At 36.7% G+C, this 24,636-nt stretch overlaps 1 protein-coding gene across 5 annotated transcripts in view; it reads right to left on the reverse strand.

Moving 5' to 3' along the window:
- Hers (Histone gene-specific Epigenetic Repressor in late S phase) overlaps positions 1 to 24,636 on the reverse strand; it is a 573,059-nt gene that overhangs the window by 539,312 nt on the left and 9,111 nt on the right. For all 5 annotated transcript variants that reach the window (XM_073973463.1, XM_073973462.1, XM_073973461.1 and 2 more), the window contains exon 2: positions 23,390 to 23,819. The gene's annotated coding sequence lies outside the window, so the exon portion shown is untranslated. The remainder of the gene's footprint in view (positions 1 to 23,389; positions 23,820 to 24,636) is intronic.

Below are 24,636 nucleotides of genomic sequence, written 5' to 3' on the forward strand. Positions count from 1 at the left end.
AGACAAAGTTTTCCCATTAAGGACATACAATGAAATTGTTATACGCCAATAATAACAACAACAATTAAAACATGAAATTATTAGCATTAAAGCTATTATAAATATTAACATAACTGTCATAAATGTTGTATACATAATAATAACCGTAATAATAATAATTAAACATCGCTGGTGGATATGAGTGCGTGCAGAAAACATTTATACACAATTATTTACAATGTATCTAAATTGTAATCTAAAAATGTATCTACAAAATGGTTTGAAAGAAACGGAACGTAACAAAGAGGAGGGAGAAGTGGCGCTTATTTTACAATTTGTTGCATGTCACATGCTATGTTCTTAAAAATTCATTCCATCTATCTAACACTCTCTCTCTCTTCCTATGCAGATACATAGTTTTCTTGTGTAGATACATTGTGCAGATGCATAGTGGTGCGTTGTTTACATAGTAGCTGCAACTCAGCTGCTTGTTAACATTTTATTAACAGTCATGCAGACTGTTAACGGAAATTATTTGCTCTCTTTCAGCTGTTCCCCATTAATGGAGACAACAAATGTTTAACCCCTAATTTCTGCTAGAATGTTGTTGTTGTTATTGAAATACAACAAAAGTATCTGCGCAAAGACTTACAACAATATGTTTTGTGTCTTTTTTTAGTTTTTGTTGTTGTTATAAAACAAACGAAACGTGTTCAATGTATTCTAAATTGTGTTTACTTCCTTGGCTTTCGCGGAAGTTAAAAAGAAGGGAAAGATAGGAAGTTGAGTATAAACTACCACACACAAGAAAGAAAATTAAATTTGTATCGTTAAACAAACCGTACAATATCAATTGCACAGTGCTGGAATACATTAAATATTATTTGCATGACAGATGTGAAACAATGCATTATATACCGACAAGTCGAAGTCTTACATTTTAGGATAAAACAAAAATAATACCTATTTTAAATAAATTAAAAATAATGCAAATTAAGTCAAATTAAAATTACTGGAACGAAAAAGACGTCAAGGTGACACATTCCCACGGCAGTGAGTTCTTTCGCACCGGATTGACCCGGAATCACACAACATCCGTACTTATTTGTATCGGTTTTTTGCGTTGGGAGCAGCATATCCCGGAATGCCTGCTCCGGATTCTTTTGGCCCGTGCCGGGACGGAGGAAAACCCATGACCAATTAATATGTGCACAGTTTGTCACATCCGTATCCACCACGCTCAAACTTCCCACCGGCAGCAGCACACATAGTACTGAACACCAGCCGTTGTTGTTCCAATCCCTGAAAATGCATCCTTTTTGCAATTCAATTGCAATAAACTGCGAGGTAAGATCGCGAAAATATTGGATTTTATGAGTCGGAAAAGTACATGGTCACGGCTGTGAAGGAAATAACGCTTAACAAAAACTGCAGCTTACAGCAATGTGATGGTTAGAAGATACTGAGGAAGGATCGCACCAGAAGTGGAGGTGGGGGATAAGCTTTCCTATTGCACAATTCTGTTCAATACAGACCTATCTCGCTAGGGCCTGGCTCTAATGAATCGTGCATGGAATGTATGGGGGTAGCTGCCAAGTAGAGTTGCTGAACGTACATATCCTGCCGATAAATAGCTAAACTCCAGGTTATAGGCCCAACATTAGCCCGCTTTTAGAAGGCCATAACCGTCTGATCTTGTGGGACTTGAATGCTGATAATAAGTTGTGGTCCTCGAAAACAACCAGAGGGTAGATTGATAGATTGATAGGGGCAGATTGATAGTTCGACATTACAAGTTATAGGCTCAACATTAGCCCGCTTTTGTAAGGTCGTAACCATCCGGTCTTGGGGGACTTTAATGCTCATCATGAACTGTGGCATTTGGTCTGACAAATGACGTCAACCGTCGTTTCTCTTGAAGCAGACCATCTCCCCATATTCCACCCCCTCCAGACAGGCACCTTTCCTGATGTCATTTGTGAAAGGCTGAACTCCTATTTGACTGATCTTACCAACCCTTTCCACGCGAGGAATATTCAAATATCCGCCACTAAATCTACGGCTACTTTATTCAGAGGCAAAGGTGAGTACTGAGCTGAATGTTATTGCGGACAGCAGCAGAATTCCGACCACCAACTACCCCAAGATTCTAGGAGTCACAATCGGCTATATATGCATTCCCGTCGTTCGCGCATGCTGAAGCTATCTGCGACAAGCTGAGGTGTAAGAAAAAGTCCTCAAATTCCTAGCCGGCAGCACTTGGGGTTCAGATGGAGAAACCTTGTTGGACACCTATAACGCAATAGGTTGGTCTGTGGTAAGCTGTGGTCTGCGAATATAAGTGCAACGTGATGAAAAAATATTCGAAACTGTCAGAATGTCGCCCTGAGAATTGCAACATGAGGAGGCAAACATTTTTACTGTACGGCAACACAATGGCATTTTCTCGTTGCAGTACTTACTCAGGCATTACCTTGAAAGCCATTATAATCACCATATGGTGGACATGACATGTCAAACGGGATCTTCATGATGTTGAAAGAGAGGTCAAACAATATAAGAGAGAACTCCTAAATCAACAAGCTTATCAAGCAGGTTTAAAAACATTCACACATATGCAGTCGTAGATTCCATAAACAACTATCGTGTGAATGCGGTCATTGGAGAACATCCCCCATATATCGCAGCTGAGGGACGTCAGCTTCCACGACAAACCAGAATAGTTTTGGCTCAACCGTCTAACTTCTTATAGGGCAAGGATCAATGACACCGTGCAATACATATGCCCAGCATGTGGCACAGATTCGCACCACACACACTGCACCCTTTGAAGCGGCCTGACAAACCTACTCAACTAAATCCAGTAGTTTTGTGGCTACAACCCAACGAAGCAGCCACATTTCTAGAACTTGAGATTGACCCAAATCCTGATTAGGCAGAAAGCTGAATCTGCACACTTGTTAAGAAGTTGTTTGTGTTTTTGTTGTTGCTGTTATTGTTGGTCAACAAAATTTACACACATAACAAAGTACTGACATCCATACCAAATAACCGACAAAACATTGGCAAGGGAAAGTCTTAAAAAACAAGAAAACAAGTACATACTGCAATGAAATTACTCCAATTGGAATATTGATTCAGCTAACTGAATTCAAGGAGAGTCCTAGGCGAGGAATAACAAAAAACCGTTAGGCAGTGCCTTATTTGTCATAAAAAGTATGAATTTTAAAGGAATTTCACACCGCAAAATATCAAAGATCCTAGCAACAGAAACCAGCAAAAATAAGCCGTCGAATGGTAGGTAGGAAGAGTTTTCTTTTCTGTTTTATAGTCGTACTACCATGGAAGTCTTTCGAAGAGAGATACACCTAGTATACAGTTAGTCAACTTAATTATTGCAAAACCAAAATTATTACAAAATTTGAAACAAAACATCATTTTATTGGTATAAGTAAATATCATTATTAATATTTTTGTTAACAATACAATTCTTACACATGTTTATTAATATAATAAAATGAAAAGCAGTTAAATTTCGCTAAACATTTTCTTAAAATTAACAAAAATTAGTACAACTCATTATTTGCACTGTCAACTAAAGAATTGCAAAATTCACAACTTTTCAGTCTTTCACGGTATTTTTCGAAAAGTCGGTTCTAATATTTCGTATGGCATCAAAAACAGTTTGTAAACGTATCTGAATTTAATAAATAAGTTTCGGAATGTCATATTCCAATGGTATTTTTAAGCCATTCTTCTTTATTGCATTTTATTTAGTCCCCCAGGTTAGTGGGCCACCTATTCCCGACTTTTTCCTTCAGGTGTACCTATGAATTTTCGATGGGGTTAATACCTAGACACTGGAACGGGATGTAAATGACTTTGGTACAGTTGTATAACAACCAAGTCTTACATAAATTAGATTTATGCTTAGGGTCGTTGTCTTGGTAGTACTTATATTGCAATTTGTTTGAATTTTCAGGGCCAACAGGCCCAAATTTCTTGACGCTTTTGGTTAAATATTTTCTTAAAACATCTAAATAAACCTCCTATGTCATTGTTTCTTCCAAAATCAGGATTTTACCAACGTCACTGCTTGGTATACAACCCCATACCATAACTGACAGTTTTCCGAACTTTACGGTATGTATTAAATTTTTGTTGTCCATGGCTTTCAAGGGTTTTCCCAATACTTTTTGAGGTCCATTGTGATAGTACAACATAAGTTTAGTCTTATCAGAAAATATAACACCATCCCAATACTAAAGATGACGTGAAAAATTGTCTATAACAAGTCTGAATAGTTTCTATATATTATGATGGGAGGGCAATGTAGCACTTCTCCGACTTTTCCATGTGACACACTTACTCCAAAATCATTTTTAATTAGAAAAAAGCTATTTTCTGGTGCTGCTTTGGGCTATCTCGTTAATTTCTTTAATCATTCTACAGTTAATTCGTGTGGTTACTATTTTGGACCTGCAATGTAACGCCCTCAGTTTGAGCATGGCTTCTTTCTCGGTGCAGTATATGATGTTTTATACACTTCTCAGCTTACGAGAGGTGATTTCAGGGATTTCTCTTTCAGATTTACCATTATTATAATTGGAATAGACAAAATGTAGCATATTTTCCGAAACCGTTTACCTGACTTACCTTTTTTCTGAATATACCGCCTATGTTACACACACACAAATTAATTTATGATCAAAAATTATGGATCTAACATGTCCACATACCATAAAAGTCTTAAAAATCCTTAAATGCTAAAACTCGATGGGGAAACCCCAGGATTTTATTGCACATAATTAATTTTGCAATTATTTAGTTGACACCACAAAAAGCAGGTACCTATCCTTTTTGCCCGTTATTTTTGTTATTTCCAACCGATTTCTGGATATATTGGCTTGATGTTGTCATTAACAGGTAAATCAACCGATATTTACAAAAAGCCCAACATTATTAAAATAATTTCTTGTAGTTATTCCTAATTAAACATATAAATTTTTAAAAATTCATCGTTTGCAATAATATAGTTGACTAACTGTATGTTTTGGGTACCACCGTGATGTAAAGGCCTCGGTACATAAGATGCGTGGCATGTTTGTTTGAGTCATTTCAGGCAAAAGAATAAAGAACAGCTGAGACAAATTCGAACTACTTTGTCCTTTTCCTTTTAGTCTTCTACCAGATTATGTCCGGCTTTGTTTCCACGTACTGACATCACATTTTCAACAGTGACAAAAATATAACTCGGCGTAATGTTGGCGGAAATTTTTTGAACATTTCTCTAATTGTAGTGTCTTAAGACAAAATCTGGGCACTTCTTGACATGAGAGAAGTCTCCCTTGTAATTTTGGGGATGTGTAGGGATTTTCACTGGACGATAGCCGTAGAAATTCGACGCATTTTTTGACGTACAGTATGAGATACGGCCTGATGACGTAATTCCGGTTTAAAGTACTCAAAATACGCAATTTTTCCAAAGTAGACATGGATTTTTTCCAAAGTCTTCTATATTTTCTTATATTTTCGATCGAAAGAAAAACAAACCAAAAATACTTTTTGTGACCAAGGATAACGAAAACCTGGGTAAAAATCATATAAATAGGCCCAGACTATATCTTAAAATCAAGACAGGCTAAAAAACTGACTGGATTTAAAAACTCGCTAATTTGAATAAGAACACACAAAAAATTAGGATGAAGCAATAGTCGTATTGACCAGTGATATTGTTTAAAGCGGACAAGATTCGAACCATGCCTAATACAAGAGTAAAATTACGATCTTACACAAGTCGGAATTTAAAAAGCTATAAGCACAACAAATAAGATGAATGTACTTATATCGACTAGGAGAAACGCAATGGAAGAAGTAGCTTGCGAACTTTGACAGTTATCGTGCGATCTAGCCAGCCAGACGGGCGGACATGACTACATCGACTCCAAACAAACAACCATTATTTCGATGAGACACATTTTTATACCCTCCACCATAGTATGGAGGGTATATTAAGTTTGTCATTCCGTTTGTAACACATCGAACTAATCATTTGCGACCCTATAAAGTATATATATTCTTGATCAGGATAAAATTCTAAGACGATCTAGCCATGTCCGTCTGTCCGTCTGTTGTAATCACTTTAGCGTCCGCAATAATTGAGATAGAGTGCTGAAATTTTGCACCCGACGGTCTTTTTTCCATAGGCAGGTCAAGTTCGAAGATGGGCTCTATCGGTCCACTCTTTGGTGTAGCCCCCATATAACGGTACCTCCGGATTTGAGGTATTTTGACGTTCTTCGCCACATTTGCAGACCGAATTAGCTATAATTTGGCACTTAGGGTTTCTAGTGATCAACAAACTTATATCCCAAAGGATATGGGCATAGGTCCATGTTTTGGTATAGTCCCCATATAACGGTACCTCCCGATTTTCGGTATTTTGAGAATTTTAGCCACAATTTTTAACCGAACTATCTGCAATTTGACATTTGAGGTTCTCAGTGGTCATGAAACATCTCTAAGAACCATCGTCAACATAGGTCCATGTTTTGGTATAGCCCCCATATATCGGTACCTCCCGATTTTCGGTATTTTGAGAATTTTAGCTACAATTTTTAACAGAACTACCTGTAATTTGCCATTTGAGGTTCTCAGTGGTCATGCAATATCTCCACCAAACATCGTCAACATAGGTTCATGTTTTGGTATAGCCCCCATATAACGGTACCTCCCAATTTTCGGTATTTTGAGAATTTTAGTCACAATTTGTAACCAAACTATCTGCAATTTGACATTTGAGGTTCTCAGTGGTCATGAAACATCTCCACCAAACATAGTCAACATTGGTCCATGTTTTGGTATGGCCCCCTTATAACCGTACCTCCCGCTTTTCGGTATTTTGAGCATTTCAGTTACAATTTTTAACCGAACTATCTGCAATTTGACATTTGAGGCTCTCAGTGGTCATGAAACATCTCTACGAACCATCGTCAACATAGGTCCATGTTTTGGTATAGCCCCCATATATCGGTACCTCCCGATTTTCGGTATTTTGAGAATTTTAGCTACAATTTTTAACAGAACTACCTGTAATTTGCCATTTGAGGTTCTCAGTGGTCATGCAATATCTCCACCAAACATCGTCAACATAGGTTCATGTTTTGGTATAGCCCCCATATAACGGTACCTCCCAATTTTCGGTATTTTGAGAATTTTAGTCACAATTTGTAACCAAACTATCTGCAATTTGACATTTGAGGTTCTCAGTGGTCATGAAACATCTCCACCAAACATAGTCAACATTGGTCCATGTTTTGGTATGGCCCCCTTATAACCGTACCTCCCGCTTTTCGGTATTTTGAGCATTTCAGTTACAATTTTTAACCGAACTATCTGCAATTTGACATTTGAGGCTCTCAGTGGTCATGAAACATCTCTACGAAACATCGTCAACATAGGTCCATGTTTTGGTATAGCCCCCATATATCGGTACCCCCGATTTTCGGTATTTTGACCATTTTAGCTACAATTTTTAACCGAACTAGCTGTAGTAGTATAACCACCATATAACGGTACCACCCGATTTTCGGTATTTTGAGAATTTTAGCTACAGTTTTTAACCGAAATAGCTGTAATTTGACATTTGAAGTTCTCAGTGGTCATAAAACATCTCCAACGAAACATCGTCAACATAGCCCCCATATAACGGTATCTCCCGATTTTCGGTATTTTAAGAATTTTAGCTGCAATTTTTAACCGAACTAGCTGTAATGATCGGTATTTTGAGAATTTTAGCTACAATTTTGTCTATTCAAAAATAATCGTCAATATAGGACCATGTTTTGGTATATCCCTCCATATAACTGTACCTTCCGATTTTCGAGAATTTTCAGTGGTCACGAAATTTCTTCACGCCATAACGCGGAAGTTCGACTCACGGCGCATCTGTCCTTCGGGGTTTTTAATATACACACACCAAGGGCTTTCATCTCCAAAAGGAATTATCTCTGCCCCAACATTTGTGTTCACAGTGTAATTTAAGCAATAGTGGGAGGCAGTAGGAGTCTATTCATTGTCGAAAAGTTGTTCCACCTAAAATTGTGAAAGGACCCTAATTATTCCATTTTAATTAATACTATTTTATGGTGGAGGGTATAAAAAGTTCGGCCCGGCCGAACTTAACGACTTTTTACTTGTTTATCGTTTGAAAGTGTTTATACCATCTTTAGCCTAAAGGCTGAGGGTATAAAAAATCGAATAGAAAGTAAGAGAGGATACACTTTTTTAAAGAAACAAGATAAACTTTAGGGTGAAAAACAGAAGACAGGCGTGAGAATGAAGTTCGAAAATTTTGCCAGACAACAAACCGACCGATTGATAGAGCCGTCAGGTCAACCAGCACCGCAGAGAACTATGGATAAAGTATTTTGCGCCCCCAATCAGGAGTTTTCTCACATTATCTATCAACCAGTGTATGATGTCAATGGCGAAGGGATTTGAATCCCTACTGTTTCCGAGTATGACAAAGGAAGTCCAATTTGTTGAAGAATCTAACTAGGGAATGCTAAACATCCCAAACCCAAGGGTCAGAGGGGTCTCTATTACTACGTTAACGTTGTCACACATCCCGACATTATCTATCAACCATTCCTGATGCCAGAGTTTCGACTAAGACCAGACGAGGGTTTTTATAAAGATCACTCTCCCTTCTGTCTCCGCTGGTAAAGGGTTTCGGATGCCTTCTGCTGCCGAGTATGACAGACGAACTCCAACTCGTTAAAAAAACTTACTACAACTCTTCCAAACAAAATACAATATCGTCTTCCATATGGAAGGCCAAACCAATCCCAAACCCCAGGTTCATACGGTGCCTCGATTGTTACGATACGGCATCTCCATTGACCCAGCAGCAAAGGGCTAATAAGGGAACTACAAAAGGACCATCCTATAGTACTATGAAAAACTGGTTTAATGAATACAATCGTGGCCGACACTAGCCAAAAAACGAAGGTACTGAGGGTCGTCCAAAATCGAAAAAATTAAGCGGTGTGTGGACGGATAATGCAATATACCATGAGATAGATGCATTTTTGGGTATTTCTTCTACCAACTAACATTTGATATTGCATGAACACTTGGCGACAAAAATGGGGTTTTCTCATGGGATCCCGTGTTGATCGGTGCAAGAAATTTCCAAAAAAAAAAAAAATAATCGGGAATACTCCCACTTGCTGTCTCTGCTGGCGAAGGGATTTCAAATCTCTCCAGCTGTCGCGCGTCTATATTCACTTGCCCTACAATAGTACAGTTGTAGAAACCACATTATGTGTTCTACATTGTGGAATTCAACCAGACAGGCTTATGTAGAATTAAACGTCGACAACAAGGTGTTTTCGAAAACAAACTGTTTGCGCCATCCTTGCCTCCGGAGTTTACGTCTGCTATCTCCAAGTCATACTTTACATCTACACAGCCTCGATCACCACAATCCTGAGAGGAAGAAATTTGAAGGCCACTATCAAGAGCTACCAGTGAAGAGACTGATGATTGCGCCATCCTAGGCTCCTTAGACGATATCGCTGATCAAACTCTAAATAGCCTTAATTGACGCAATACTACAGGAAGAAAATTTAGAGATCACGCCCCCAAAGTCAAGAGCTACCCTCGTCACTGCACAGATGAAAGATGTTAAGCGTCTACTCAAATTCTAATAATTGCAACAGTCCAAACACACAACGGTAAACCTGTAACCCATATTGGACTGTGGCGGATAGGGCAATGCTTCCCAGATATGGGTGGTAAAGCGGCAGGAGGAGACACTGAAACTAGATGGAAAAATATAAACCCGTTAAAAGGCCTCGGGAAACCACTCTCCCCTGAAGATCACACAATATGAACAACGAACAAAATACACGGCCCTCAGTCTCCGGCCAAACGATAGTGCTACTTATATCCGGATAGCGGATTTGCCAATTAAGAAAAAGAATCAAAGCTCTTGGGTTAGTTTTAGTAAGTCTATAGAGGAAGGTAATGAATCGGCTAGATTTCGCAATATACTATCTAAGGATCCCAAATCTGTAGGTAATACAGTTGCTGGACTACATCTGGACTCTTGATCTGTTATCAGGGGCTCATTTTCCCGATTGTGCCGATTGTAATTGTATCTTGCGTACAACAAGACACAAGCCAACCCGAACTGTAAAAGATGAACAGCTGATAGACAGACTAACTAGCCTCTCAAGACTTCAAGGGGTGATTAAAAGCTTTCAGCATTATAAATCACTGTAACCGGATGGTATAATACCGCCAATGCTTTAAAATGTAGCAGAGTCGGTACTAAGGAATCTGGCGGAGATTTCTAAGGCATGCCTGCGTTTCTCACTTATACCTGGTCTAGGGAAAGATAACTAGCCTCTCAAGACTTCAAAGGGCGATTACAAGCTTGCAGCCTTATAAATCACTGGAAACGGATGGTATAATACCGGCAATCTTTTAAAATGTAGCTGAGTCGGTACTAACGAATCTGGCGGAGATTTCTAAGGTAGGTTTAACTAATCTCCGTGTAGACGTTGTTTCATTCCCCAGTACGATTTGTACCAAATAAAACAGGGTTAGTTTGAGATTATGATTCTACAATGCTTTATTTACTTTATTACTCTTATTCACAATCGACTGTAATTACTAAGCACACAGCTTTCCTTCTCTATTAAGCACACGGCTTCTAACTCACTGCCTAAAAATTACCCTGTATTTATAGCCCGTCGCTCCTTGTTCCCGATCTTTCAATAGCAGAGTAAGGCAATGTGACTTTCGTGAGCGTAAATTTACTCCCACTCACCACCAGTTAGAGTCGGCACAAGTTGTGAGCGAGAGTAAATTTACGCTCACGAAAGTCACATTGCCTTACTCTGTTCTATAGCATCTAGCGACATCTCGAAACTAACTGTGCGACAGGCCCAGCAAATCTATGGTACCAACATCGTAACGAAATCGGAACAAAATTCGGACGCTACGTCCGATATCGGATCCAAAATCGTAACGATATCTTAACGAAAGTTGTATGAAGTGGTTGACATGATTTCGGAACGAAATGTCGGAGCGGAATCGGATTTCAGACAGAATTCGGAACGAAATGGAAAGAAAATCCTTGGGAAATTCGGAAGGCGAATTTTTTCTGAATGATTTCGGAATAATGTCGTATGAAAATCTTAGTGAAGATTTCTGAACGATTTTGGGAAAATATCGTATGATTTCGAAGGAAAAAATTTTCTCAGACGCTTCTTTTTTTATTGATCAATGTTTTTATTGAAAGATTGTAATTTCAAACGTTTCTAATGATTTTCACTGTGGTTATCATTTTGTAGTTATAGTAGAACAATGTAAATATTGTGTGCGAATATTTTGAGTCTATCAGCACTAGCTTGAATTACACTGTGCAACATTTTTAAGGTGATCTTGTGCAAACAATTCGAACTCAGGATTTTTTGAAAGTACAGACCCAAACGACAAGAAACCCTAGTTTGGTTTTGTTGTGTCAGATCCAGCTCGGAGTTTAAGGCCCCATCTAAACATGATTAAATATTGAGTTTTTAAAGAAATTCGGGGCTATATCTCTGAAACCAATGCGAATCTTCTTCTGACCTCTGAAGCATATTTGTAGATAAGGACAAGGATATCATATTTGGAGAATTAATGAACTCGAAAAACTACATTTATTGCCTCAAATTTCAAAATATATGCAAAAATTACACAAATTTTATACATTTTGCACCGTATCTCCAAGACCGTTAATTTTTTCTGAATATTTTCTTTTGGAAAAATATTCCCTGGAATGTAATACACAACTTCAGAACATGTCATTGTTGTAAAATGCATCTATGCCGTTGTTTTCAGTACATTTTCAACGACGATTTAATCAAAATGTCAATAATGTAGTGAAATTCGAAATGCGGGAATAACCTGTTGGCGTGAACTGTATTTGAAATACGTGTTGTAAAATATATGATGCAAAATACCGCTGAAACAACATCAAGTAAGCATTCTAGAGTTTCAGAATGTTCTAAAGAATTGTTGAGAACTTTATTTGGAAGATTTTTGCAAAAGGTTACTTGGTTCAACTCCCAATAGTTTAGCCGATACTGACCAGAATTTCAGCAACTATGTAAATTGTTCTATATTTTATAGATTTTGATGCCCTAGATGGAGTTTTCTTATGTGGTTTTTTCAAAAGATAAGTTCTACTAGTTTAGGGCTACAATAAAGACAGCAAGGCCAAATTCCTATTCGTTTTTGAGAAAAGGCCAGATAAATGCAAAAAAGTGTAGATTTAACCCAGTTTAGATGAGGCCATAAAATCCGAACTGGATCTGACAGGACAAAACCCTACGAGGGTTTTTATAGTCTAAATATGTACTTTCAAAAATGCATACTAGAAGTTGTTTGCATTTTCAGTGTTGCATAGTGTTATTATATGTTGCATTTATATTTAAAATATTAAAAATTGCAAATGCGAATTTTATAACCAACCATTTTGTTTTTAAGCTTGCTGTTAGATATATACCAAAGGTGGTTGTTGTGCGAAGTGAAATGTGTTTTCGACATACACTCTGTTTCATATCAATAGCACATTTCAAGTTGCTTTTTGTTACTTCATTTTAGTCGATATCCGTGGAATAACCTCGGGAAAGTTCATCTTTCAACAGAAAGTTTGGCTTTGATAACGTACAGTTATAATTTTTTAATTTTCTTTCAAAAATCCCAAAAGTTGTACGGTTTAAATTGTTTCATCGGAAAAGCACATTTTTTAATTACTTGAGTAAAAATGTAAATTTTGAATGCTACTGTTACGATTCTTTAAAATTGGAATAAATAAAGTCTATTTCAAGTTTAAAACGCTAAAATTGGTCGAACTATGACTTTAATACCAGGGAAATAAGACCTTATGAAAGCTGTGGACTTTAATTGTCCATAATACGTTAACAATTTGGCATAAATTGACAGTTTCTTCTTAGTTTTATAAAAAACTGAAGAAAAACGAAGGATTGAAGAAAGATCTTGCAAAATAAACTTGAAATTCTACTGAAAATTGTGTATTTTTGATCGAGAAACTTCAAATTCCTAAGACTTCTATTCCATAATACGGGTCAATGATGGCATACAGATAAGTTAATCATTAAAATATCAGGTTATTGTTATTGCTCTGAGTCTGAGCTAACATACTATAAAGAAAAAACGAGGTTATTGAAAGATATATCATAAAATTACAAACCAAGATACCTATATAAACTTTATCGAGGTTATTCCACGGATATCGACTAAACTGAAGTAACAAAAAGCAATTTGAAATGTGCTATTGACATGAAACAGAGTGTATCGATCCGAATTCGTACCGAAATCGGAAGAAAAACATTGGTATATTCGAAGGGAAAATTTACTTCTGACATTCTCTCGGAAATCGGAACGAAATCTGAACGAATTCCCCTACGAAAAATCGTATAGAAATCGGAACGAAATCTGAACGATTTTGTTTCAGAAATTGTTCAGATGTGTCGGACATCCAATATTTGGTTTGCTGGGGACGAACATCAACACACACATACAGGGATGACAAGAGAATCGAAAGACAGCAATGACGTAATTGAACTATCAACACAAACATGAAACAAAGCAAACTAATGGCTATATTGCACAATATGCTTTTCCACATGTATGACATCAGCTGGTCTGTATATTAGTATACTCAAAGTGACTACATACATGTGAAAGAGCATACTGTGTAATATAGCCATAAGCAATAGTTGTATTATTGATAAATGTACAACAATAACAAAATAAACATGGAAAATAAGAACTGGAAAAAGTAAGAAAATTCTACATGGTAGTTGTTGTTTAAATAGAGTAGCTGCCTAATAAAACTTTGCGTTACAATTCAAATTTTTAAATTGACGGAAATTCAACTAATTTGACTTAAACTTATCGGAAACATTCGTAACAATATTTTGACCAAGCCGCTATGGATAAGGTTGTCATTTAGTTGGTCAATTTGAAACACAACATAGTTTTGTACTGCACATTTCTGTAAAAGGCTTTTAAAGCATTTGTTACATATTATCTACTCTATTTCAGTCAATACTCGTATGAACTCTGATAGCACACCGAATATGTTAACAAAAAATAAGTGTGGTCATTATAAACAAATATTGTTTTAAATGTTATTGAACCTGCTCCTCCTTCTTTAAGTAGATTTGTTGGTAGCTATTAATTACAAATAAAATAATTTGTATATTTAAGCGTTTCGATAATTTGATAGTTGTGGCGTTGTGAGTAAAACAAAACATCGAATTACTGTCAGAAATTATTAATAATAAATTTTGACTACAGCGTGGGCAAGCGGCTTTTGTACTATTGGAGCGGTGCGTTGGTAACACAAACGGTTATGGCAGTAAAATACCGGTTATTGAACCATGTCACACATTATTAAATTATGTACGAGTATATTGTGTATTACGTACAAACATACGCACCTTCTTTGTGATTAATTTATATCAGTTTGGTGTCATCTAAGGAAGTGTCTTAATAGAAGATACTCCCCGTCAATAGATGATACTTCATCATGAGATCATCACTATAAACAGTTAACATTATTAGCTCTGTCCCTTTACTTTTTTAATGGTAAAAGTGGTAAAAGAAAAACTGTCAAAATTGCTTTCTAATGACCAATTTTACCAGAAAATGTAGCAATGTCAAAAAGAATCATAAAAATTCACTTTTCTCTTTTATTTCACAGTTTTTAATTTTGTTTTGACAGCGTTCGCTTTTTTTCTTCTGTTTTTGTTCATTTTTCTTCATTGTCAAATAATCGACAAACAAATGTCGAAAAATCAGTTCTACCATTTTTTACCCGAAGAAAATTGTCTGGTAGCCTGTTCTAGCAGAGAAAGGCGTTTTTGGTCTCTTTCCTATCCCTCTCAAAAATTGCTTCCAGTTTTACCAGGGTTAAGGAACGCTTTGCAGATTAAAAATGGTAACAAGTGTTAAAAATGGTTACCTCAGGTAAGTAAAGGAACACAACTATTGTGTACAAATATTTTCTTAAAAGTATTTATGAAAGTTTTAAACAAAAATATGAAAGTATTTCAGGTAAGACAATGATTTCTTCTGTCAACAGATGCATAGACGCAAGTTTAAGTAGAATCTAAACTTCCTCGAAAGTGACAAAGACCATAAGATCTCCCGAAGAGGAGAACACTATGAATCCACAAAATGGGAAAAAGAGATTTCATACTTTAGCTGCTACAAGTTAACCTCGCCTCAGAGACTCTTCCTTAATACTTTGGAAGTTGGCTGCACATTTAGCTCGGATAAAAAGATGATCCCGTCCACTGAGAAATGAGCCGCGGAAATGAGCCGCCTACATCATCAAATGATCAAACTACACCAAAGTAGGTAGCCAAAGGGCAATACAGGGACGAATAGTTATATACGGTGATCGACACCAGTAGAGGGTCTGGCAGGCTACATTAGTACATTAGTAAGTGTAATTCTCCACTAAACAGGACGTCCGCAAGATGGTCAACAAAGTGGACGATGCCATCTCAAAGGAAAAAAGAAGCAGATCTCAGGAGCACAGTTTAAGAAGAACCAGGTGCAGCTAAACAAAAAGGAACAGCTGGAAGTTCACAACTTGATCTAAAATACTCTCTCCACTTGGACCAATTGAAATAGTCAGCAGTGAGTTCAAGTTACCCGCATACGAAATTTGCCGCACTTGAGGAGATATTTAACAACATCTCAACTCCTTGGGAATGTGCTAAATTAAGATGAAAGAAAAAGATGAGGCCCATAGCCTGATCAAAGTAGCTGTGTATGTCAATGAATGGTACAGAAAACTCGAGACGCAACGCATGATCGAAGTCCTGGTCAATCAGATCGAGACCTTGGACGTGAACAAATGTTTCCATCTTCCACAGGAAATAGAAGTAGGAGGGCACTTTCCTTGTGTTGGGACTTTAGGATCTCTCCTTGACCAGTTTGTCTATCAAATACAAGGACATGACCTACTACATCTCAAATGCGGTATATTTCAAAGTCGGCTGGATAAGAATCGATAAAAAAGAACATGCCAAGTATGACAACCAAATACCGATAATCAGATGGTACCGTTCTATGGGGGCTATATGAAGGCATGGGCCTATAACAAATTTTATATGGAACGTTTAATGAAGGCCAAATACCAAATTTTAGTCATTGCGGTGAAATATTGAGGCCACTATCTTAAAAATACCGGAAATAGGGATGTACCGTTCTATGGGGGCTATACTAAGGCTTGGACCTATACCGACAAATTTCATATGGAACATTTAATACCCCAAATTAAGAACAAAAAACAATCGGTGGAGTACTGAGGCCACAACCTTCAAAATACCGGAAATCGGGAGGTATATGAAAGCTATATGAAAGCGTGGACCTACATATACCGACAAATTTCATATGGAACGTTTAATACCCCAACTGAAGACCAAATACTAAATTTCAGCCATTTCTGTGGATTATTGTGGCCTCAACCTTCAATATACCATAAATGGGGGGTACCGTTGAATGGGGCTATACGAGGGGGTTGACCTATACCAACAAATTTCTGGGGGAAAGTTTTATACCGTCAACGAAGACTAAGTCCAAATTTCGACCATTTCTGAGGAATATCGAGGCCACAACCTTCAAACACCGAAAATAGGTAGTCACCGTGCTATGGGGTCTATATGAAGGCGTCAAATTTCATATGGAACGTTTAATACCCCAAATGAAGACCAAATAACAAATTTCAGCCAACCTTCAAAATACCGAAAATCGGGAAGTACCATTCTATGGGGGCTATATGAAGGCGTGGGCCTATACCGACAAATTTCTGGGGGAAAGTTTTATACCTCCAATGAAGAATAAGTATCAAATTTCAGCCATTTCGGTGTGATAATGAGGCTAAAACCTTCAAAATACCGAAAATCGGTTGGTACCGTTTCTAGGGGGCAATATCAAAACGTTGACCGATATAGCCCAATTGCAATACTACTATACCCAATTACAAAGCTATACAGACGGACTAACGGACATAGTTATATCGACTTAGAATTTTCCCCTTATCAAGAATATATATACATTATAGGGTCTCCGATGAATATTTCGAGGTGTTAAAAACTGAATGACAACTTTAATTGTACCCTCCATATTATGGTGGAGGGTATAAAAATTACCATTTCGGGGGGTGGCTGGCACAATGCACCATTCTGACGACCGATGCTGATAAAGGCTAACTTGGTTGTAATCTCCCGCAAACCTGTTGTTACGCAAATCGCTTCCCTGAAACCATGTTGGTGGGTAGCAAGAAGGAAGTGAACATTGAGATGACCAAGAGATGTGAAGGTGATAGGTTGCACATATCTTTTGAGATTCTTCCATATCTAGACAACAGCTTTCTTGGCCCTGTTCCTCGAAGATGGACGTTTAATAAATTTACGGCAGACATGACATTTGTTGACATCGGAATACTGGACATTATCGAAGACGATATCAGGTAAATTTTAATTCATTTTAGAACCAGGTAATCTCTTAATTGTAGAACATAGCTGCTTCGAATTGATGCATGTTGCACTGGTTAAGATGTTCCAAGCACAGCTCAATTTCTCCATCAGCTGGGGTTTCGCCACGAAGTTGATCGCATTGCTGTACCAATCTGTATGTCCTGCATAGATACTTTGGTCTTATTAGAGGAATTCTGTCCGCTGGAATAAAACGCTTTATGGCTTTAAGAACTGCTTCCCTGAATATTTTCTCACCCTTCCTGGTGCATGAATGCATTTTCTGTAGCCATATCAGTTGGCTTTATTCTAATTCAGTGACAAGGATTGGAATATTGTCTGAATTTAGTGCGACCTTGGTTTGTCAGGATGTCACAGAAAGGAGCGACTGATAACACTGGTCAACACGACTTTTGTTTCAACCGAAGTTGATGTTGTTTCTAAATGAAATCGGCGAGCTATTTTCAAATCTGGTCACGGTTTTTCTCCATCAGCTCTTGTTCCTGAGATATAGCTCAAAATCGGTTTTTACGAGTTTTACCCAGAATTTGGTTATTTTCGGATACAAACAAATATTTTTTGCGGGTTTTTCGACACTAATATATTAAGAAGATGTTGTACGCTCGATACAAAACGTTTTTTGAAATAATTATGGCGAATATTTATCAAAAAATATACAAAACATACGATGAATCTTGTAAAAATTGCATATTTTGAGTATTTTAAGCTGTAATTACGTCATCGGGGGAAGTCATAGAAGCTCCATATGGCATTCCCGATATGCTCAGGGTGTCTGCTAGATAGTCCTGTATTCAAATATTTAATATAAAGTTCATAGCGCCCACGATTCGCCCATAACCTAAAAATCGTCATGAAGACTGCCATTGAAAAGTAAATGGCATATTTGGTAATGATATCACAGGTAAATGATTTCCCTTTTAGCAGTCTTCATGACGATTTTTAGGTTATGGGCGAATCGTGGGCGCTATGAACTTTATATTAAATATTTGAATACAGGACTATATAGCAGATAATTTATTTATATTTATTTTTTGATAAATATTCGCCATAATTATTTCAAAAAACGTTTTGTATCGAGCGTACAACATCTTCTTAATATATTAGTGTCGAAAAACCCGCAAAAAATATTTGTTTGTATCCGAAAATAACCAAATTCTGGGTAAAACTCGTAAAAACCGATTTTGAGCTATATCTCAGGAACAAGAGCTGATGGAGAAAAACCATGACCAGATTTGAAAATAGCTCGCCGATTTCATTTAGAAACAATAACAACTTCGGTTGAAACATTCAACTTTTTCAATTTTGTTGAGCAGTGTAATAGAAATGTCCGGACAGCTCGAACAGTAATTATTGTAGAGAAAACTTTTTTGATGGAGGCGACATTGCTTGCATTAAACACACCGCGTCGATCATTCGGAAGTTGTATTTGTATTGTAATCCGTAACATTTTATTTCTAATTCGAGAATTCCATTTGTAATTCGAATTATTCTATTTAGGTGCATTACAACAACTTTTAAATTTAAGTCCCAAGACACAAACCACTCAGTTGGCAGAGCGTTAGCAGCGCATAACATTAAAGCTATTGCAAAATTGATTTTGCTACAAAATCGAATTTATTTACTCAATTCAGCCTAAAAAGGATCAAAAAGGACACTTTTTACTCATTTCTATTGTTTACCAAGTAATCCCGACTCTATGGTTATACCAAATCTAGTGATGAGCGTTGAAATACAGCTATTAAAATAACATGCATGAAGTTGTTGATCTCAATTAACCTATTTCTAAAATCAATGCAATTGAATTTCATGATCTGAAATGAGGTACCTGAGTCGCCACCATGTGCAGGGTGCCCTTGCGAAAGTAAGCGGACAAAATGGAGTTTATGAGCACGCGGAATTTGAACTTGAGGACTAGACGGAATACTACACCTTTTTCACATGCAATTCGAAACAATCCAGTTGTATTTGTATTGTAATCCGTAACATTTTATTTCTATTTCGAGAATTCCATTTGTAATTCGAATTATTCTCTTTGTAAGTCGAATTATTCTATTTAGGTGCATTACGACAACTTTTAAATTTAAGTCCCAAGACACAAACCACTCAGTTGGCAGAGCGTTAGCAGCGCATAACATTAAAGCTATTGCAAAATTGATTTTGCTACAAAATCGAATTTATTTTTCTCAATTCAGCCTAAAAAGGATCAAAAAGGACACTTTTTACTCATTTCTATTGTTTACCAAGTAATCCCGAATCTATGGTTATTTACAACCTGTTTGTAATAAAAGAAGTATAGCGATAGGTCAAAATAGATACCAATGGAAAGCTATTGTAGAGTAGCATCTACTGAAATAAAAAAAAACTGTTGAAAAGTTCAGCTAGTTTCCGAGTTATTTGACCATTTTGGAGGTAACCCTTAGTCAGGACGATTATTCTAACTCCTGCGTCCGTAAAGACAATTCTGTATGGTCAAAAAGGGTACAAATGGAATGCTATTGATGAGTAGCATCTACTGAAATAATAAAACAGTCGAAAAGTTCAGCTAGTTTCCGAATTATTTAACCATTTTGGAGGTAACCCTTAGTCAGGACGATTATTCTAACTCCTGCGTCCGCATGGTCAAAAAGGGTACCAATGGAATGCTATTGATGAGTAGCATCTACTAAAATAATAAAACAGTCGAAAAATTCAGCTAGTTTCCGAGTTATTTGACCATTTTGGAGTAAAGCTTAGTCAGGACGATTATTCTAACTCCTGCGACTGTTTTATTATTTCAGTAGATGCTACTCATCAATAGCATTCCTATGGTACCTTTTTCGAGCATGTAGAATTGTCCTTGCGGACGCAGGAGTTAGAATAATCGTCCTAACTAAGGGTTACCTCCAAAATGGTTAAATAACTCGGAAACTACCTAAACTCTTCGACTGTTTTATTATTTCAGTAGATGCTACTCATCAATACCATTCCATTGGTACCCTTTTTGACCATGCAGAATTATCCTTGCGGACGCAGGAATTAGAATAATCGTCCTGACTAAGGGTTGCCTCCAAAATGGTCAAATAACTCGGAAACTAGCTGAACTTTTCGACTGTTTTATTATTTCAGTAGATGCTACTCATCCAAAATGGTTAATAACTCGGAAACTAGGTGAACTTTTCGACTGTTTTATTATTTCAGTAGATGCTACTCATCAATAGCATTCCTATGGTACCTTTTTCGACCATGTAGACTAAGGGTTACCTCCAAAATGGTCAAATTACTCGGAAACTAGCTAAACTTTTGGACTGTTTTATTATTTCAGTAGATGCTACTCATCAATAGCATTCCATTGGTACCCTTTTCGACCATGCGGACGCAGGAGTTAGAATAATCGTCCTGACTAAGGGTTACCTCCAAAATGGTTAAATAACTCGGAAACTAGGTGAACTTTTCGACTGTTTTATTATTTCAGTAGATGCTACTCATCAATAGCATTCCATTGGTACCCTTTTTGACCATGCAGAATTGTCCTTGCGGACGCAGGAGTTAGAATAATCGTCCTGAGTAAGGATTACCTACAAAATGGACAAATTACGCGGAAATTAGCAGAACTTTTGGACTGTTTTATTATTTCAGTAGATGCTAATCATCAACAGCATTCCATTGGTACCCTTTTTGACCATGCAGAATCGTCCTTGTGGACGCAGAAGTTAGAATAATCATTCTGACTAAGGGTTACCTCCAAAATGGTTAAATAACTCGGAAACTAGCTGAACTTTTGACCTGTTTTATTATTTCAGTAGATGCTACTCATCAATAGCATTCCATTGGTACCCTTTTTGACCATGCAGAATTGTCCTTGCGGACGCAGGAGTTAGAATAATCGTCCTGACTAAGGGTTACCTCCAAAATGTTCAAATAACTCGGAAACTAGCTAAAGTTTTCGACTGTTTATTATTTCAGTAGATGCTACTCATCAATAGCATTCCATTGGTACCCTTTTTGACCATGCAGAATTGTCCTTGCGGACGCAGGATTTAGAATAATCGGCCTTACTAAGGGTTACCTCCAAAATGTTCAAATAACTCGGAAACTATCTGAACTTTTCGACTGTTTTATTATTTCAGTAGATGCTACTCATCAATAGCATTCCATTGGTACCCTTTTTGACCATGCAGAATTGTCCTTGCGGACGCAGGAGTTAGAATAATCGTCCTACCTAAGGGTTACCTCCAAAATGGTCAAATAACTCGGAAACTAGCTGAACGTTTCGACTGTTTTATTATTTCAGTAGATGCTACTCATCAATAGCATTCCATTGGTACTCATCAATAGCATTCCATTTTGACCATGCAGAATTGTCCTTGCGGACGCAGTAGTTAGAATAATCGTCCTGACTAAGGGTAACCTCCCAAAATGGTCAAATATCTTAAAAACTAGCCAAGCTTTTCAACAGTTTTATTATTTCAGTAGATGCTACTCTTCAAGAGCTTTCCATTGGTATCTATTTTGTCCTTGCAGAATTGTCCTTGTGGACGTAGTACGCAAAAGACCTATCGCTATACTTCTGTTATTACATACAGGTTGTAAATAACCATAGAGCCGGGATTACTTGGTAAACAATAGAAATTAGTAAAAAGTGTCCTTTTTGATCCTTTTTAGGCTGAATTGAGTAAATAAATTCGATTTTGTAGCAAAATCAATTTTGCAATAGCTTTAATGTTATGCGCTGCTAACGCTCTGCCAACTGAGTGGTTTGTGTCTTGGGACTTAAATTTAAAAGTTATCGTAATGCTTGGGCACTAGTAGGAGTTCTAACGGATGGAAAGCTAGGCAGAATGTCGTAGAACCGGAAGACTAGCTTCTAGGACACTAGTAGTAGTACTCATGTTTGGAACACTGGACGAAATGGTAGTTGTAGTACTGAATGAATGACTAGGTGGATAACTAACTTACCTACGTGGACACTAGTATGAGTTCTACTGGTCGAATAACTAGACGTTATGCTAGCTGTAGAACTGGATGGACTCTAGTAGGTGTACTATCGAATTGAGAACTAGACGGAATGCTATATGTAGCTCTGGATGAAAGGCTAGATGAAAGACTAGTTGATACTGCACCCAATGTATATTATGTTCGTCGTGATTACTCTCCGACAAACTGAACAATACGTTGAACGTCCAATAGCTAATTCTAGAGGGGACAGTTAACTATCAAACGTAAATCGTCATGATAAAGTTAGTCATTTTTTACCATACTTGAAACGTATTCGTTTGGTTTTTGTAACATAGGATATGTAACTGTCTCTCTCTCTCTCTATTTCCCTATAACGAATTTTTTCTCTATAACGTATAAAAATTGAAAACACAACTTTTTCCCAACCGTTTTCACCTATTTTAACCTCTCTATAGCGAACTTCCCTATAACGAAAACTTCTCTATAACGAAGTTTTTTTAACATACAAATGGAAAATCTCACAAAAAATAATCTCTCTATAACGAACAATAAACGTGAAACAAAACACATTCATCAACGTTCTTTTTTATTGAAGTTTACACTGTAAAGGAGCAAAACGAATTTATGGACGCTATTAGAATAAAAATTTATTAAATTTTCAATAACTAATACGTATAGTTTCATTTCATTGCTTTGAAATGACTTGTTTGCAATTTTGCCCCGATTTCTCTATAACGTAGTAATTCGTCGGTCCCCAACTGCTACGTTATAGAGAAGTTCGACTGTATTGCTATTGAACAGATTTGCATAATCAATTTCCTTAAGTAGTAGGACAAAGTGGGAAAAAATTTAATAAATTAATATATAATCTACATACATACCTTTACATGTGAACCCCTTTATAGAGCGGTGTTCTTTTCATTACTGGTACCAGAGGAAAGAAGAATAAATCCGTAGTTTGTATTTATCAGCAATATCCTTTATGCATTCATATGTTATTGGATATTCTTTCCCGGGACCCATAAATAGAAAATGTTGGGGTTTTATAGCGTAGTTTTCTCACTTACACTTTTATTAAGATGAGCTATTTTCTTCCAATATTTTGAAGAAAAGCCATCATATTTCAGCACAAAGATTTCGCAAGATTATGATTTTGGGCGATTTTATTAATTCTTTTTAAATTCACTTCGCAATTACATATTGCCTCATTGATATTTCATTTTTATAACAAATATTCAAATATTGCACAAATCCTATTTTGATTTTTTTCACTTTTTTAAGTATTTTTCAATGTTGATTTTTTGAATGTAGCTGTGGGAACACACATTTTTTTACTTTATATTTATTTATTTTTAGGCGGGAAAATTCATTTGCGTTTCTTTTCATTACATTTTGTAAAGTAGTTTTTTTTACTCAGAGTCTGCTCAAATTTTTTGCAATTTCTCCAAATAAATTCCATGGATGTTCCAAAGGGGAGACAAAGTCGGCATTTATCTTCGATCCGAAGGGGACATAGTTTTTTTTTAATGTAATGTATGCTCTCTTTGACTGAGTTTGAGGTCCAGACCAAACTCAAAATGATGATCACAGTAGGTCTGTACGATAACTTTCCCAGCAATAATTACTCAGCAAGTTCCATCAACTTCTCTCAGTGAAAAAAGAAAAATTGCAGAAAGTTATCGAACAGCATTTTTTAAGAACTTGCAAGAAATTCAGCTGTTTCGGAAAATGTATGAAAAAGTCATCGACTGTAATATGAATGCAACATTGAAAAAAATGATTTCTAGAATAGAAGGAGACAAATGAGTCGTCTTTGGAAATAAAAAGCTTCAATTTGAACTTCACAAATGCAAAATTTCAATCTTGGATGTATAAGTAGGAGCTCCAAATGGCGAAAATTGTCTAGCAACAACAACAACATCATCAAAAACATAAATTTTAAAATTGCATTGTACTTATTTAAAGCAATAATCCTATATTTAGAATCCGCTTTAGAATATAAAAAAAATGTAAAATTGTGAAATTTTCTTGGTCAAAAATTTTAACATTTCAAGTTGTTTACATTGAACAACTGATTTAGAGTCAGCTGGCCAAACTTAAAATTTTTACGGAACAAATTTCCCCAGAA

The sequence above is a fragment of the Musca autumnalis genome, unplaced genomic scaffold (assembly GCF_047663935.1).
Source record: "Musca autumnalis isolate F117 unplaced genomic scaffold, ASM4766393v1 scaffold_3, whole genome shotgun sequence".
NCBI lineage: Eukaryota > Metazoa > Arthropoda > Insecta > Diptera > Muscidae > Musca > Musca autumnalis.